This window comes from Papio anubis, chromosome 11 (assembly GCF_008728515.1).
Source record: "Papio anubis isolate 15944 chromosome 11, Panubis1.0, whole genome shotgun sequence".
Taxonomy (NCBI): Eukaryota; Metazoa; Chordata; class Mammalia; order Primates; family Cercopithecidae; genus Papio; species Papio anubis.
Window position 1 is genome coordinate 47,071,714 of NC_044986.1, and position 19,724 is coordinate 47,091,437.

Below are 19,724 nucleotides of genomic sequence, written 5' to 3' on the forward strand. Positions count from 1 at the left end.
AGCTGGTACTACAGGCACCCACCACCACGCCAGGCTAATTTTTGTATTTTTAGTAGAGACAGGGTTTTGCCGTGTTAGCCAGGATGGTCTCAGTCTCCTGACCTCATGATCCGCCTGCCTAGGCCTCCCAAAGTGCTGGGATTACAGGTGTGAGCCACCGTGCCTGGCCACAGTTGTATGTTTCAATGTCATTTTGTTTGTTTAATAGAAATGGAGTCTCAGTATGTTGACCAGGCTGGTCTTGAACTCCTGCCCTCAAGCAATCCTCCTACCTTAGCCTCTCAAAGTGTTGGGATTACAGGCATGAGTCAGTGTGCCTGGTTAATATATTTAATGTAATGAAGATTTGAAGTCTCAAAGAGAAGCCTGTCTCCTGCCTATTGCCTACGAATATTTTAAAACTACCCTACTTGTGGGTATTCGATAAAGTCTAATGGTTACAATTATTTATAATTTTAAAATGCTAATTGTTTTTCCTAATGTAAGATTCTCCCAACCTGGAATGAATTTTTATTTTCTTCATCTGTAGGACTAAAACAAATAACCAGCAGCAAACCATGGACTACGTGTGTTAAAACACCACAGAGTAAGGGAAAGTTTTTATAGAAACTCCTTCTCATATGTTCCACTGTGTCCTCTCTCCAGCTTTGAACATGACCTTCAATTGTCAGGCTTAAATGTAGTAATTTTATTTGGCTGTTGAACCTAATTATAATGAATGAAAGGCTCTATGACTTATCGCAGATGAGGTGGTGAGCCTTTTTCAGAAATGTTGCCTTCAAATAGACTTTTGTAGCTTAATATATTTGTGGCACCTAACAGCTGTGTGCTACTCCTAGAAAATTTAATCCCCCACACTGATCATTTGGCACAGAAAATAAGATGTGGGTTAGGAAGGGGAACCTTAGATTTAAATTGTGTATACAAATATTTATGTAAGCATAAAATACTATCAACACACACACAGATGCTGTAGTAGTTACACTTTACATGGTGAGAAATCTAAAGATTAATTCTGACATTATTTTCAAGGGGAAGATTCTTTTCACATGAGTTTAAATAGTTTGGATACATTGTAATTTTTTTTTTTTTTACTTTAGGGGTTAGTTAGGCCTCATTTATTAAGCAAACCATCAAGCTGCTAAAAAAGACCAAGAACATCTGAAAAATATAATCCCATTCTTCAAAGAAAAACTTACAGTTTTGAAGACATTTTATGTGAAAACCTGAAACAATAATAGATCTTTGGAGGACACATTATTTGTTTTTCCTATGGGTTACACACACGGGATTTCAGGTACAGGAAAGATCTACATAGGAAGGCAGAATAAAAGGGATTTCTAGAGGGTAACTGTTAAGATGGAACTTAAAGGAAAGATATGATTTATATAGACAGTAGGGTCTGACTAAATATTGCATATTTTTGTGTGTATAAACTTTGTGTATATCATGCACTGTAATTCACTGTGATTTTTTAAAATTAGTAAATTTTGGCTTTTAGAGCACTTTTAAGTTTATGCAAAGTTCATCAGAAAGTATGAAGAGTTTCCAAATACCCCCATTTCCACATATGTTCAACCTCTCCCACTATCAACATCTTGCACCACAGTGGTACATTTGTTACGATTGATGACGTGCCACATCTTGTGTGATACAATTCAACCATCCCTGTTGTATATGAGAAAGCAAAGGTTTCTCATATACAAAAGTTTCTCATATACAAAGCTTAAGTAACTTTCCCAAGATCACTTATCTACGAAGTATCTGAGCTAATATCTGAATCCAGGTCTATCTCAATTATTTGCATATTTTATCACTGCCTCTTATACATGAAGATGTATAATAAATTAATAAAAACCAGAACAAGTAGCACTGATAATTGTTATCAATTCCCATATGCAGATAGTTCTCTAGCAATGATGTCTATTGCTCTTGTACAAAATGCAGGTAGTTTTCTAGCAATTATGTCTATTGTTTTTGTACAAAATAGTTTTACCTTTCCATGTAAAGAATTAGTTTTTTTAGCATCTCAGTGACACATAAAACTGTGTGAACTCATCCTATTTGGCCAAGATGGAGAATATACACTTAAACCTAAACTATTCTACGGCTCTCAAAAAACAAGTAGTGGCTTGAATTGTGCCCCCTTTTCCCCTCCCATTTTTTTTCCTGGGTGGAAAAAGTGTGTTCACCCAGAATTTATCAATCTAACTTAACTTAGAAAAATTGTATTTGAGGATGTAATTAAGGTAAGGATCTTCAAATTAGATCATCCTAGACTAGGGTAGGCCTTAATGAATGTTAAATGCAAAGTATCCAATGAAAAGTGTCTTTAGAAGAGACGACATAGACACAGAGAAGAACAAAATAAGTCGCAAAGAGAAGACCATCTGAAGATGGAGGCAGAGACTGAAGTTGTATAGTTATAAGCCAAGCAATACTTGAAACCATCAAAACCTGGAAGAGGCAAGGTAGGAGTCTCCCTTGGAGCCTTCAGAAGGAGAACAGCCCTGCCAGCACATTGATTTTAGACTTCTGGCCTCCAAAACTGAGAAGGTATTAATTTCTGTCGTTTTTAAGCCCCTAAGTTTGTAACAATTTGCTATAGAAGCTCTAGGAAATTGATGGTTTTGACTTAAAGAATTTCCACCTTCTTTCCTTTCCCTTGACAAGAGTTTGTGTCAGTGTTGACGGCCATTTCAGTTAACATGGCTTTAGCAATAGACATGGCTGGTTGTGTGTTCCACCTTCCATGGAATAAACTTATCTTTTAGAAGTAGTTGTCCAGACAGGGGCTACATTTCCCATCACTTTCATCTTGATCGTGTATGTCCAGTTCTGACCAATGAAATATGAGCAAAATTGACATGTGTTACTTCTCAGGGAAAGCACTTAAGAGTGTGTTTTTTTCCTACTTTCTTGAATCATGTCTATTGGCTGGACCAGAAGACTCCAAGGATCTAGCAGATGGCAACACCACAAGATGCCATTGCCACTGTAGCTTAATGAAGCACATGACACTATTGAGGGGATTGGGTTTCTTAAACAAAAGTGAGGTTCTGTCAGTCAACTCAGGTATTTAAAAAATACCTTTCCAAAGGACATATTCTTAGCTTCTTGTGATGACAGTATTTAACTATAAATTAATATTCAAATGTTAATGAAACACTTTCACTAAATACTTATTTAATTCTTACAAGACCCCTGTCATGTAGCTAAAACCAGTTGAGCTAACTAACATTAGAATTAAGAAATTTTGACTTCAAATCCACACCTCTTTCTCTGCAGTACCTCATTTACAAATGGAAATTCTTACTGCCTGGGAGACCTAAGCTTGTCATCTGTAGTGAATATGTGTGTGTTTTTTTTTTTTGCTACCTAGTATGTATTTTACTTTCTTTTAGTTAATGCTAATCCGAACTTCTGGGAGAACCACCCTTTCTGCCACTCTCAGCCTAACTAAAGTTGACTCTATCGAATCCAGAGTCATGAGAACTCTGGAGAACATGTGATTCAGACTGGCCAATCAGAAAGGGCATTCCTCTGGTCTGTGGTCCAATATAGGCCAATGAGAGTCAGGTCCAGAACTTTCATTGTGTAGGGGAAAATATAAGAAACTGCATTGTGGGCAGCTATCTTGCTCACCATGTAGCATCTAAGAAGGAAACTAACAGAGTTGACATATCAGACACAGGGAACCGAAGACGTCTTTTCAGACCCTGAACCCTGTCAAGTCAGAAGTCAAATTTATTTGTTTGTGGACTTTTCAGAAGATTCCCTCTTCTGCTTAAACCAGTTTGAGTTAGATTTTCTTTATCAACTGTTTATGAAATAGGGACTTTTACCTCATGTGGATAAACAGTTATTTAAATAAGAAAAGTAAGATACTCCAGTATCCAGTATCCAGTACAGACCTATTTCATGCTTAATCACTTCTAGTTTCAGAACTTTGAGCCAGGGACATTGAGCTAGTGTAGCCCCAGGTACAAGATTTGAAAATTTCCTGCTCAGGGCCGGGTGCAGTGGCTCACGCCTATAATCCCGGCATTTTGGGAGGCCGAGGCAGGTGGATCACAAGGGCAGGAGATCAAGACCATGCTGGCTAACACGGTCAAACCCTATCTCTACTAAAAAATACAAAAAAAAAAAAAAAAAAAAAAAAAATTAGCTGGGTGTGGTGGCGGGCACCTGTAGTCCCAGCTACTCGCGAGGCTGAGGCAGGAGAATGGCGTGAACCTGGGAGGCGGAGCTGGCAGTGAGCTGAGATCGTGCTACTGCACGCCAGCCTGGTGACAGAGCGAGACTTGGTCTGAAAAAAAAAAGAAAAAAGAAAATTTTCTGCTCAGGATTCTGCATCCTTACTCATGAGGTCTGAGTGTTAGGAGCCCAAAACAGGGAGAAGCTCAGTAAAAAGAAAATTTGTTGAATGTTGAGTGAATCTGGGGTAGTATGGACTTCTATGAAGTTCCAAATATGTATTCTTGCCTTACTATTGAAATAAATTGTTCATAATTCTGCAACAGCTTGTGATTTAATGTTCAGTAAGATAAACTATTTTTTTCTGTTGCTTTGTAATTACTTGAAGTACACCTTATCGAGAATAACACCCAAAATTTAATTGTGTGACTATGTTCTTATACATATGGGAGAGGGTATGGGAGGGAGGGTGAAGAGACTCCTTTGCCAAGGGCTGGAGTTTTAAAATGCAGTTCATGTGTTGTATTTGCCTTATTGACATTTATCCTTCATTATAACCTAGAGTTAGGCTATTTAGATCATCACCACATCACAGTCGAGAGCTATGAATGATCTTCATTGATTTTGTTATTTCATTTCTTTAGTACATATACAGCAATTTGCCCATCCAAAATTACAGTTGTGCTATTTCTGAATCTATGCTGCTTTAGTGTTTATAAGTATGAAAGGAATTTGGGAAATACAATTTTCTGATTATTTGAGATGAGATTTTTTAAAATGTACACTGAGTCAGAAAATTATTTTAATAGTTTCAATTTTTAACAGGATCAGTATAAACTAGCAGTTGATTTCTCCATAATTATCAAAATTATTTATACTTGAGGTCTTGACTAAGTAGGGCTGAAATTAACAACAGGTCTCACACTGTTGGCTCAGAAATCATCCCAGGAAGCTTGTCTTATTGATTATATGTCATACTTAGCTCTTATGAGATGATCCGGTCTTTTTAAAAAAGTATCTCTTTCTTCATTCTTTGTGAGAGGTGACAATGTGCTAGCAGTCCTCACTTTCAGTGCCTCCTCGGCCTCGGCGTCCACTCTGGTGGCGCTTGAGGAGCCCTTCAGCCTGCCACGGCACCATGGGAGCCCCTCTCTGGGCTGGCTGAGGCTGGAGCTGCCTCCCTCTGCTGCGGGGAGGTGTGGAGGGAGAGGCGCAGGCTGGAACTGGGGCTGCACACGGCGCTAGTGGGCCAGTGCGAGTTCCAGTGGACGCGGGTGCAGGCACGGGCTCCCCTGGCCCCGCACAGCCAGGGGCTTAGCACCCGGGCCAGCAGCTGCAGAGGGTGCATCGGGTCCCCCAGCAGTGCCGGCTCGCTGGCGCTGTGCTCCAATTCTTGCTGAGCCTTAGCTGCCTCCCTGCGGGGCGGGGCTTGGGACCTGCAGTCCGCTATGTCTAAGCTCCTGCCCTGTGGTGGGCTCCAGGGCGGCCCCAGCCTCCCTGACGGGCACTGCTCCCTGCTCCGTGGCTCCTGGTCCCATCACAGCCCAAGGGCTGAGGAGTGCAGGCGTGGCTCGGGACTGGAGGGCAGCTCCGCCTGCACCCAGGGTACAGGATCCACTAGGTGAAGCCAGCTGGGCTCCTGAGCCGGATGGGGCTTGGAAAACTTTTATATCTAGCGGGAGGATTGTATGTGCACCAATCAGCACTCTGTATCTAGCTAATTTGGTGGGGACTTGGAGAACTTTTATGTCTAGCTAGAGAATCGTAAATACACCAATCAGCACTCTGTCTAGTTCAAGGTTTGTAAATACACCAATCAGTACTGTGTGTCTAGTTCAGGGTTTGTAAATACAACAATTGGTACTCTGTATCTAGCTAACTCTGTGTCTAGCTAACGTAGTGGGGACTTGGAGAACTTTTCTGTCTAGCAGCACTCTGTGTCTAGCTCAAGGATTGTAAACGTACCAATTAGCACTCTGTGTCTAGCTCAGGGTTTGTAAATACACCAATGGGTACTCTGTATCTAGCTAACTCTGTGTCTAGCTAACCTAGTGGGGACTTGGAGAACTTTTCTGTCTAGCAGCACTCTGTGTCTAGCTCAAGAATTGTAAATGCACTAATTAGCACTCTGTCAAAACAGACCAATCAGCTCTCTGCAAAATAGACCAATCAGCACTCTGTAAAATGGGCCAATCAGCACAATGTGGGTGGGGTCAGATAAGGGAATAAAAGCAGGCTGGGGGGAGTCAGCAGTGGCAACCCGCTAGGGTCCCCTTCCGCACTGTGGAAGCTTGGTTCTTTTGCTCTTTGCAATAAATCTTGCTGCTGCTCACTCTTTGGGTCCATGCTGCCTTTATGAGCTGTAGCACTCACCGGGAAGGTCTGCAGCTTGACTGTTGAAGTGAACGAGACTGCGACGGTCTGCAGCTTTACTCCTGAAGCCAACCAGACCACGAATCTACTGGGAAGAACGAACAATTCCAGAGGCGCTGCCTTTAAGAGCTGTAACACTCACCACGAAGGTCTGCAGTTTCACTCCTGACAGCGAGACCATGAGCCCACCAGAAGGAAGAAGCTCCAGACACATCTGAAGGAACAAACTCCGGACACACCATTTTTAAGAACTGTAACACTCGCCGCAAGGGTCCGCAGCTTCATTCTTGAAGTCAGTGAGACCTAGAACCCACCAATTCCAGACACATTTGGAGGCTTGAAGTGAATTTGGCAGTATTTGTTAAACATCTTCCAGATCTTTTCATTTACCACTCTTCAACATTCGGTTCTCACTGCATCCATTTCAACTTTTTCTGCTCTTTTCTAAGTTGCTTTAGTAATGTTAAATCATGCAAATTTTTATCTTTCTCCTCTTGGAAGTGTTTTACTACTGCTGAGGTCTGGACTATACAATTGTTTTATGGCTCTTTCCCTACTGGCATGAGCTGCTATCAAAAACTCATAAAATTGTTTATAGGTTTGGCTGGCATCAGTTTTTTCCCTGCAAAGGAAGCTGTGGGAACCATAGTGTTTAACTCATGTACTGTTCTGTTATCAATGTTCCTCATCACCTTGAATAATTCCTGGAACTTACGAAACACCTCACAATTCACATCGCCGCTGGGTGCCGCCATGTTGGACCAGAAAAATGAGATGCTTTAAACTGCTTAGCTTGCATTGATTTCCTACTTGTAGACCTTGGAAAAGACAGGTTCTCTGATTTCTTCTTCTACATGAGCAACTGGAAAGGATGAAGTGAGGCTGGGTATAGAATAGTATGTGAAGAGCACTATTTACTATATGCAGAAGAGGAAAATCCTACCATACATATGCTCCTCAGTTAATAGGTTTTCTGTAGAATGTAAACTTCTTGAGGCCAAGAACCTTGACTATCCTTTGGAAGAACTAATCCATGGTGAACGCTAGATAAATATTTTTTGAATAACAACTGAAAAGGTGGTTGAATAAAGAACTCTTCCAGAAATTAAACAAATAATGCCATAAGTTTCATTGTAAAACTCAGGGTCCAATCACGCTTTAGTCTAATTCAATCCTGTTAATCATTAGAAACCAGTAGTTCTTATCAGCACAGGCACAAACTATTTTATTTATCTATGTATTAGTTAATAATTTATTCAACAAGTAATAGTTGAGTGCTTACAAAGTATTAGCCTGAAATTGTCAATAGAGGATGGTAACATCCCCTTTTCCCCAGAGGGGTGTTTGAAAATGTATGGGCACATTTGTCATTGTTGTTGTTACAATTACTGTCTTTATTGGCGTTTAGCGAGTTGGGGGACAAATATACTAAATATTGTATAAACTCTTCCACTATTAGTGGAATTTGAAGTTTGTTTTGAGTCATTATGAACATTCCATACTTGTATGCTGGTAAGATTACTTTCTTAGGGCATATGTACAAGAGTTTCAAAGGCTTAAAAACTGTCTTAATCATGGCCAAAGTAATACATTTTATGTCACAACGCTGAAACACACATATGTGTGTGGATAACTGAAACAAGTAATTCATGAGAAAATATTATCCCTTAGTATGTTTTTATGCACACTGGTTTATTAAAAAATAATGCTACTTGCTACATACTAAATTGATTTTCAAAACCTATTCATTCATCAAAACTCAGTTTAAAAAGCAAAAATCTGCAGGGCATACCTAGTAGTGGAATTATTGGATCAAAGAGTATGCTCATGTTTTTCTCAAAATACCAAGCTATTTTTAAAGTTGTTATTTTAACTTATACCTACTAAGAATGGATGAAGAAATTCTGTTGCTCTAAAACTTTACTTTTGGTCCTTTTAAATTCTACACGCATGTGTGTTATTGTACTATATAAAATTTTGTATCTTTTTAACATTTAACATTAATACAAACAATTTCTAGTGTCATTAGTTGGTATTAAAACGTGAGATTTTTTTAATTACAGCATAATATTTCATTGTAAGGATACATTATCATGTATTTAATTCTTCCCCTATTGTTGAACATAACTATGCTTCTAAGACTTTAGATAACTCTGTAATGAAATCATTAATTATATATACTATTTTACTAATTGATCTCTGGTTGCATCTTATGACAGATTTCAAGACCCAGGATTACTGGATCAAAGGGAATGGCCATGTTTATAGCTTTTGATATACATTTTCAATGTATACCTGTTTATTTTTGATAGATCCAGGATTTCCTACTTTTGACTGAGTAAAATCAAGTTTAACTAAACATATAACATTAGACACCAGTGTTCTATTTATAAAACATTACCCTTAAATAGATTTGGAAATGTGTTTTCCAGTCTCCATATTTAGAATGGTAAATGTAAACAGAAGAAAGGAAAGAACTTCCAGCCTTAACACTGTATTAATTTATTTTGCTCTAATAGCTGTTTGCCTCACTGTAGAATAAAAATAACACTGCACTAGCCACCAGAAGGCCTGACTTTTAATTTTGCCCCTCACCTGCCACATGAATCTTCCTCCATAGAATATTTTGTTCTGCTCTGCCTATCTCACAGAGGATATGTGAGAGTTAAATGACCTACAAGAAGCAAAACCATCAGTATTCAAATTGATCAAGTGAAAAAACTGAAGTCATAAGAAGTTCATTTGGAAATATGTTTAATCTAGTCAATTGATTTACCACAAGGGCATAGGTCTTGAGTAAGAAATCAGATTTTCCATGGATTTTACCAAGGAGATAAGACTGGATTCTGCACCTAGTAGACAATATTTTTCTTATTTGTTTATTTTTTTAAAATATAAAAGACAACTTAAAGAAAGAAAAAGTAAACTTCCCATAATTAAAAGGTAAACAAACAAAAGCAACAACAACAAAAAAGCCCAATGCCTGGGCTACAGCAGCTTGAGGTCCTAATTTAGTAGGTCTAGAATGGCATCTGGGCTTTGACATATTTTGAAACTCTTTAGGTGATTTAATGTGTAGGTGGAAATGTGATCTTCTAGAACTACACTGTCCAGTATGGTAGCCACTAGTGACATGTGGCTATATACATTTAAATTTAAACTAATTAAATAGTATTAAGAATTTAGTTGCCTAGTAACGGTAGGCACATTTCCAATGCTCAACTGTCACATGTGGCTGGGTTGGTACTTACCATCTTGGACAGCACAGAATAACTTTTCTAACATTACAGAAAATTCTTCTGTTAGATAGCACTGGTCTTAAGGCATATACAATTGATGAAGAAAGAAAAACTTTTGATAAGCGAGTAGTAGTTTTTCTTCTTTTCTCATTCATCAGATACTTACTGTGGGCTTGCTGTGTTTCAGCCAGTGTGTTAGATAGGTGTTTCCCCCTTATCTGTTAGTCTTCTGATATTTGTCAGAATATCACCTGTTTTGACGATTAGTTTCTGTTTTTAAAAATGTTTATTTTAAAAGTAAATATGTTATTTTATATAAATAAAGTATCACTAATATTTGCCTTAAATATAAAAAAAGGTTTTAAAATATAAGGTGAAGATTTTTAGCAACAAAATCCAATTATGAGGTACCAAAGTTCTAATACAAAGAATATGCTAGATAAAAGGTAACAGTTGCTAAAGTTTCAACAATACCTTTCTGAACTCAAAATACAGAGAACTCTTTAGATCACAGTAAAAACAGAGAAATCAAAGGAAGAGTGGTGAGCAGGTGGGAAGTCCTGGAGTTCCACTCAGATGCTTGTCCCAGTTATAGCCATAAAGGTTGGAGATATAGTAGCCAGATTGGGACACTTGATGGGTGGAGAAGCTGGAACTGACACCTCCACCCCTTACCCCCTCTAGCAAACAAAAGAATCACACACACACACTCCTGAGTGTGCACAATTAAAGAACTTTTCTGGCAAAAAAAAAAAAAAAAAAAAAAAAAAAAAAGCAAGGATGCATAAAGTCTATGTGGATGAACAGAAAATTTTGACAAGTAATCAAAAATAAATAACCCTAGGCCTATTATGAGGGTTATGTCAACTTGATTGTGCCATGGAGTGCCCAGACATTTGGTCAAACATTATTCTTGGTGTGTCTGTGAGGATGTTTTTAGCTGAGAATAGCATTTGAATTAGTGGAATGAATGAAGCAATTTGCCATCCTTAATGTGGATGGACTTGATCTAATCAAGTGTAGACCTGAATAGAACAAAAAGGGCTGAGTAAGAGGGAAAGCCTCCTGACTGATTGCTTGAGTTGAGAGATTAGTCTTCTTCCCTGGAACTGGAACTTATAGCATTAGCTCTCCTGGTTCTTAGGCCTTCAGACTCAGACACAACTGTACCACCGACTCTCCTGGATCCCTAGCTTGGGGACTGCCAAGCTTGGGACTTCTCACCTTTCATAATATTGAAAGGTGAAATATTACAAGGAAAAGCATGAGCCAATTCCTTGTAATAAATCTCTACACACACACACACACACACACACACACACACACACACACACCTCCTATTGGTTCTATTTCTTTAAAGAACCCTGACTAATACACCCACATACCACATTTAAACAGATGAACCTTCTCCCTGTTCCCTAGCAGATAGAAATTGGGATCGTGATTTAATGTTCCCACTGAGACTTGGGATTCTTGACTAATCAAGGCAAAGGCCCAAGAGACAGTGATGATCTTGCAGTGATTGCAGCAGAATTGAGAGTCCAGTGGCATATGGCTGAGTGACCCGCTACAGAGGAACCCAGCAGTCAAGCATCCAGGGTCCAGGGGATGCCAATGCCAGTGCCAATGGCAATGGCATCAGAAACAAACTCTGGCAGCCTCTTGGCCACAGCTTGTCTCCATTGATTCCAAACTTTCTGGCAATTCTACTTAAATTTTTGTTTTTCTACAGGCTATAATAATTCACTAAGTAACATGAACAGGGAAATGACAAGATTAGTGCCATGCGTCTATGTTTGTAGAATGTTGGTCATTTCTTTTGGGAACAACTCCTCCTTCAACACTCACAAAATGGGATGCTTTTGAAGAGCTTTAAATTTAGATTGCATTTTCCTCTATGCTATTTTTGATCTGGGCCAGCTCTCTGTTTTGAAGTGTCAGTGTGTCCCAAGGTATGAATCAAGTGGCATGATGAAAAGATACCAGCTCCAAAATGTCCATCTTTCTCCCTGACCACAGACTATCCTTCTTACTTGAAAATTCCAACTATTAGTAGTTTCCGTATGCTGGTGAACACACCAGGTGCCTTTGACTCTCTCTGCCCTCCAGTGGCAATGCATAGTTGCCTTAGGGTCAGGTAGATGCAGACCGTCATTCCAGCTCTACTATGGACTATCAGTGTGATGTTGAGCAACTTGATTACACTTGAAGCCACAGTTTTTCTTCCCTGAAAAATGGCACAACAGTTGTACTGAACTCACAGAGATTTTATGAGGTTTAGGTGAGATGACACTTGTGAAGAACTTCTCACAGTGCCTAGCATATAGATATTATAAGTACTAGTAATAGATGTGATATTAATATCTTGGAAATCCAAAGGACAGGAGTGTGACAGGCTTCAATTGGTTGGAAGTAGTGCTGCATAATCAAGTCCAATTTGAACCAGATGCATTTTAAGAAAATCACAGGACAAAAGAACCTTTTAATTTATAGGTTCAATCTCACATGTTCTCCATTAAATATCCTTTTATGCTGTAAAATATTGAAAAGATTTTTATGACTGTGCTTTTAAAATTAGTATTAATAACTTATTGAACTTACATTGCTTATGGTATCTCAGAAATCACTATGCTTACATTGAAATCTGTTTGAAGTAATAGTCAAATTTATACATTCTTTCCAAGGCAATAATATTTTTATAAATATTAATGTTTTGGTGAGGCTTCGTATAAGCAAAGAAAGTTTTCTCCAACTTTTTATTACGAATTTTTTTAACACATATACTGATAAAATAGTTTAATTTACACCTTTATGCCCTTCACCTGGAGGTGAAGGTTGTTTATATTTTTCCATATTTGTTTTTATATTTATCCATACCAACAAATATGAATATATTTTTCTTTTTGGGCTGAAATATTTGAAACTTGCCAAGTATAATAATGCATAATCCGTAAATCATCAGCAGGCACCTCCTACATAATCATAGTCCCTTTATTGCACTTAAGAAAATTAATGAAAATTCTTTAAATATATCTCATATCCGGTCCATTTTCAGATGTCTTTTGCAGCTGATTTCTTCAACCAGGATTAATGAAATTTTAGTATTGTGTTGAGCATGACCATTTTTATCTTTTAATATAAAACCATTTTTCTCTTCATGACATTAACTTGCTCAAGTCTTTTAGGATGCTTCCATTCTGGGTTTGTTTATTTCTTCATGGTGATGGCCTCCATCTCCTTTATATATCTTATCAACTGGTAGTTAGGTCTAGATCCTTGACTAAGTTCAGTTTCAACATTTCTGGAATACTACATCACAGTGATGTGAATTTCATATTGTATCACAGTAGACAAGGCTCATTGCAGGTTGTATCAGAGACCAATGGCTTGACTACTTGCCAAGCATGGTAACCCCAGCTCTCTCCATTATAAAGGTACATTTTTCCCTTTTGCAATCATTAAGTAATGGGCAGTGGTGGATAGCAGGGGTCACTACATTGGAAAAAATATGAAAAAATATACCGAGGTTATCCTAATAATCTTTTATCTGATGATTGTAGCATTCATGGATGATCCTTGCCTGAGTTGTTTATTACATTAGGGAATCCAAAAAGGTGATCTTCTGTTATCATTCCCTCTATATTTATTAGTTGGTATTATTTCTCTCTTTTTCTTTTTACATCTAAAAATAGGCCCATGAGTTGAACAATATAAAACCACTAAATTTAATAAGAAGTAAAACTAATAGAATGCTACATTTTATATTTGTACATTTATACATTAATTTAACAGGTAAAGCCAACACATTTTCTCATGCATATTTAGCTCTTGAAAAATTCATAGCCTCTGTGGCACTACAGTGCCTAGTGGATAAAACAGCTTTGATTTGAACTGTTTCTGAGCACACAGTCAGTATCAAATAGTTCTGATTGTGTTGTTCAGCACTGAGTGAGCCTGTCAGCAGGTGAGGAAAAAAATGTGTGGTTAAGAAAAACCATCTGCCCCAAATCCAAGGACCCAGAGGTCAGTGTGATAGCACTGGGGGGACACGGAAGGGGTGGGAGATGGTGTGGGGGCACAGGAACATCACAGACAAGTATGTTTCCCAGTGGTATTTCTGATGATCCACTATGATTTAAATCTAATCAATAAGGATTTTGAGTGTTTATTCTGGGAAAAAGGCTGCTAGCATTCCTTTTGGTGATTTACTTCTAAACTTGAAGACAGATCGTTCACTTATTAATGTCTTCACTTATTCCCTTATGAAAACTGACTGCGCACCTACTGTGTTCTGGGCCTAGAGAAGACTCGCTCTCCTCTGGGAAGGAGAAACACACGTAAGCACTCATAGCAACATCAGCATGCTGCTGTCAATGCTCATGTCAACACAAACCTACCAATTTGAGGTCATAATTCAACTCAGTCTCTCAAATATATGTATTTGCTTTCTCATGCTAATGAGAATGGTGTTTGGGTTTTCATTTTCTTTCCTGGGTTGTTCTTAACAGCCTCCAGTGATGAAGAGAATTATAAGGGCAAATTTTATAACTACTGTCACATTGAAAAAATGTTTTTATTCAGAGTGCATGGTCTCTTTTGAAGCAATGACCTCACTAAAAGTTTTTTAAATTTCTCTCTAATTATTTGTTGGCAGAATTTTTGGACCTATGGTGATTAAGAGCATGATTTAGCTTCAAAACAACCACACATGTGGAGCTTGGGCCACATCTCTCTTGATTTGTAGTGTCTTTATGTGTAAAACAGAAATAAAAATATCAATTCCACAGGGCTGCTGAAAAAGCTATATATACATCCTATGCCTCATTGAGCCTAGTGCTAAATAAATGGTAGCTCTGATAGCCGTGTTATTCATGAGTGTTTGACACCTAAAACCGAAATCATGTGCATTTATTTTCTATTAGCGAGCTGTTAAAGTAAACCCGGAGTAATTTCCCTTGCTTTGGTTCCTTCTTGCTTCACTTTGGCAGTGTATATTCATCAAGCTCACTTCTCCCCTTCATCATTTCCCCCTTGAAAATTTTCAGTTGCTTATGGCATAAACACCACATTCCCAAGGCTGGTTTTCTCAGACCTCTGGCAATCAAAGTGGATTGTTTACTCTCTCCTCTAAACTCTCTCTATATAATTCTCTTGCATGCTCATCAGACCATCCCCAGACTCTTGCAGTAGCCTATATGTCCTATGTATTTCTGGGAGTTCCCCTGAAGATCAGTAGGAACCAACAAACACATCTGGTCTGTCAGCATGTAGCTTTGGCAGTGTGTTTCTTTATTAGTCCTACATTGGTGAGTACCATGGAGTCCCTCACTGTCATCCTTTGCTCCTTCCACTTGGTGGGGGAACAAGGCTCTGTGGCTTGTGCCTCTGCTACGCTCTTATTGTGGACTTTCCAGCACCATATTTGCCACAGCTGAAACATGGTAGGTTATCTCTGCAAAATGGAGATGAATGTCTGTCTCTATTTTCAGTTACTCTTAAGACTCCAGCACCTATGAGGCTTTAGCTTTTGTTTCCTTACAGCTTTCCCATCTTCATCACTGCAGGACGCAGTCCAAAGTTCTTGAAGGCTGGGCCAGAAGATAAATTGTCCTGGCAAACACCATGCTGTACTCCACACCACACCTTCTTCTGACAGCTGCAGTTTTGTTACTGATTAAACCTTTGTGGGCCTGCTACTTTTCCCAGTAGAATGTGTCATTGTCCAACAAGATTCTAAGGGCCACTTAAAAAATAAAACCTCTCTGGCCGGATGCAGGGGCTCACGCCTGTGATCCCAGCACTTTGGGAGACTGAGGTGGGAGGATTGCTTGAGGCCAGGAGTTTGAGATCAGCCTGGGAAATAAAGTGAGACCTCATCTCTATAAAAAATACAGTTTAAATTTTTTTTTTTTTAAAAAAACCTCTTTATTACACTAGTTTTCCTGACCTTTCCAGACATGCCTTGAAAACAGCTGTAGAGATGATGAAGGCTCCTTCTGAGATTTCTCCTCTTTGCTTAACTCATATGAACCTGACTACATTATAAGCTTCCTTTGGACAGAGCTCATGTCCACAGTGCCTAGAACATAGTAAGTTCTCAATAAACTTCTATTAAATAGATGAATAAATTAATTAAAATAATAGCTAATATTTATTGAGTACTAGATGCAATTTCTTGTGTTTTATATTCATTAGCTTGTTTAATCATTATTAAAACTCCATAAAGCGGTATTATTATTCCAGTATGTGACCCAATACCTTCCATTTGCTCCTGTAATTCTGATCTCAACCCTTCTCCTTCTCTCTGTTGCAGGAGGTGGGCCCATGTGAACTACCACAGTGGGGCTTCTTTCCCTGTGGTTTGTGTGGGTTTGGCTATTGGGAGGCACAGATTGGAGATCAGAGGGAGACAGGAGAGAGGAATGGGGGCTGATCACTTCCTGATCCCTTCATTGTGATGTTGCCTGGGTCAGGTTGGGACCTTCTCCTGAAAGTTAGAGGTCTTCTCAAGATGGCTTTAGTCTCAGGATCTCTCATGCTCACTCCCTTTTCCCTTTACACTAGGAGTGGTAACAGCCCGATACTACCACGCTCAGGCTCCTTCACCACATATAGTGCTGTCCTTTACACTTACACCACGCTTTTGTAGATAATCAGTTTGATAAACACTTCTCTAATTATATTATTTTGAGAAAGTCATCCTTATCTCTCTGGCACTCTGTGTGGAAAGCATGTTGCTAATGAGGTAACTGAGGCCCACAGAGATTAAGAAAATTCCTTAAGATCACTATACTAAAGGTGCTAATGTGGGAGTTTGTATCCAAGTCCATGTCTTTAATGAACACATCATGCACACATGGAACTGCATTTGAATGCTGGGCGGCAGTGATGCACAGCGGATAAGCACATTACCATTGCAGTCACAAAGATCTGGGCTCCAAAATGGGCTCCACAACCTAGTTGCAGTAGAACATTAGGCAAATGACTCTAGCTCTTTAAGATTCAGTTCCTAAATCTGTGAAAAGGGGATTCTACCTACCTTGGAATTATTATAATGTTTAATTTTATGTTAATTTGTGTAGAGTGCTACCATAGTGTTTGGTACCTAATGAAGACTTAATAGTTATCATAAAAGCTATTCTGAAGGGGATTATTTGGAACTATGAGAGAACACAAGAGAAGTTTCGTATGTGGTACCTTTAGTTAAGATGCTTATAATAGTAACAGAAAACAATCACATACTGGCTGGTTAGAACAGACATTGGAATTAAAGAGTTCTGGGGAAAGGGAAGAAACTCGTGGTTTAAAGTACATAGGTCAGGATTCATTTTACTTCTTCACCTCTTTGGTGCATTTATTTTCTTGCCTTGGCTCTGGCCATCCTGTAGAGAGTGCAAGCATACCCCAGGCAATTTGGTCTGAGTGAACTAACAGACATTAGCAGGCTTCATCATGAGCCGCCTTTCTGGCTGCTAATTCTTGTGGCGGTAACACTTCTACCTGGTGAGGGAACAAGGCCACTGTAGTGGCCTGCCTAGCTGTGCTAGTGGGATTAGATTGCCACAGGGCTGCACTCTTAAAAACAAAGCCTACTTTTTCAATGAGGACAAGTATGCAGTATTTCCATAATGGTTTCACAACTTGAATTAAAATTGTTTAAAAAGTTGCCAGTACATGAAAAATATGTCTTACCTGTGAACTCTGTAGAGAGATGGACAATGCAAAGTAAACAGTGAATACTTTTTTACAAGCAAAAAGGTTCCAGGGGTACATCTAATCTATGGAAGACTTGCAAATGCATGACATGTATGTACTTCCCACCCCCATCAAAATCAGAGATGGCCTTAGAATCTCTAAACACAGCACTGAAAAATGCCATCATTTACTATATTGAAGTTAGTACAAAAGATAGAGCTTTGCTAGCATTGTTATTCTGTGAAGAGGAGGATCTTACCTTTCTATGTCATATCGCTGTCCAATGTTTACCACTGAGTATAAAGCCAAATGGAACTGGTTTCATTTTATTGGCTGAATTATTATATAATGTTATTGACAATATTGTATTAGTAAGCCAGAATTTTTATTTGGAACTGTAAATTTAGACTATTAGCTACATCCTGAATTATGATTTTTTAAAACCCTTATTTATGTTGTCCATGGGAATAGTATCAGTTAGCTTTTGCTGTGTAACAAACCACTCCAAATTTGAGTGACAGAAAACAACAATAATTTTATTTGTTTATTATTCTGAGGGTCAGCAATTTGGCCTCAGTCCTGTTGTGATGGGTCTTGGTTCCTGCAGTCAACTAGGGGCTGGTGATCTCATCCACATGTCTAATAGTTGGCTGCCTGTTGGCAGGGACAATTGAAGTAACTGCAGCATGTCCCACTTATCATCCAGAGGCTGGACAGGGCTTATTATCACGGAGGTGGTCAGAATTTTCCCAAGAGCAACAAGAGAGCATTTGCTTGAGCATCTGGGGCTTGCCCTCTCTTGCTGCTCTTGGGAAAATTCTTTTCTCAGTTTGTGTCAGACTTGCTATTTTCCCATTGGCCAAAGCAAGGTACACGGTTAAGCCGGGAGTCAGTGTGAGACGGTATTTCCCAAAGGCATAAATATGAGAAGAAATTATTGCTGGGCACTGAGGCTCACACGTGTAATCCCAGCACTTTGGGAGGCTGAGGTGGGCAGATTGCCTGAGCTCAGGAGTTTGTGACCAGCACGGGCAACACAGTGAAATCCCGTCTCTACTAAAATACAAAAAATTAAGTCAGGTGTGGCAGTGTGCACCTGTAGTTCCAGCTACTTGGGAGGCTGAGGCAGGAGAATTGTTTGAACCTGGGAGGCAGAGGTTGCAGTGAGCTGAGATGGTGCCACTGTACTCCAACCTGGGTGACAAGAGCAAAACTCCTTCTCAAAAAAAAAAAAAAAAAAAAAAAAGGAAAAAGAAATTATTATAATATTTTTCTAAACAACTTACCACAGGGACACTTTTTCAAAATAATAATGTGTGGTAATGAAACAATATGCTTATATTCACATAATTTTACAGAAAAGGCTATTGTAATATAATAGTTATACTTAGAAATTACATGAAGACACTTAATATTATTATTTCAATTAAATACTATACTAAACCATTGCTCTTAACCTTATCCCTACTACCAAAAATATTTAACTTTCATAATCATCCAAATGATAAAGGTACTACTGTTATTCCCATTTTACACATGAGGAGATTCAGACTTAGAGAAATTGTAGATCTCCCCAATGTCACTATAGCTGAGGGAATAACATTTGAGGAACTTTAAGGATATACTAATTTAATATATATGAGGAACTTAACATGGTGCCTTCCACAGAGTGTTCAAAGAGTATATGGATGCTATATTTATATTATAATATTATTCATAATAGTTGAGTATGAGAGATTATTTTAATTTATTTTAAAAGTCAGGTCATATATAGCTATAAAACTAAGAACTCACTAACATATATTTCCCATTATGGACATATCTATTACTGGTTCTGTATTTTGCTTTAACTGGAACTGACTATAAATCCAATATAAACTCTAGTTTTCAGGGAAGTCATGTAACTCAGCTCACTAGGAAACAATCAAACTTTTCAAGCACCCCTCATTAAGCTATGTCATTAAATCTGCAGCTACATTACCCAAACACTAAATAATTGGCTAGCTACTCTTTATTCCTTCAATGATTATATTATCAAATCTTTATGGATGCCATTTATTATTCATTTTGGTTAAAAGTAGAAGGGCTTATTTGAAGGAAGGATGTTAAATTCCACATATTGTGTGTGTGTGTGTGTATATATATATATATACACACACACACACACATACACATATGATATATATATGATATATATGTATATATATCACCTCTACCCTC

General features: G+C 38.5%; 1 long non-coding RNA gene and 1 pseudogene across 1 annotated transcript in view; one reads left to right on the top strand and one right to left on the bottom strand.

Moving 5' to 3' along the window:
- Positions 1-4,103, top strand: part of LOC103887630 — a 49,404-nt gene extending 45,301 nt beyond the window's left edge. The window contains exon 5 of the long non-coding RNA XR_004176950.1: positions 1,101-4,103. This is a non-coding gene — a long non-coding RNA (uncharacterized LOC103887630). The remainder of the gene's footprint in view (positions 1-1,100) is intronic.
- Positions 4,104-6,873: 2,770 nt separating this feature from the next.
- Positions 6,874-7,533, bottom strand: LOC101012390 (annotated as a pseudogene).
- Positions 7,534-19,724: the final 12,191 nt, after the last annotated feature.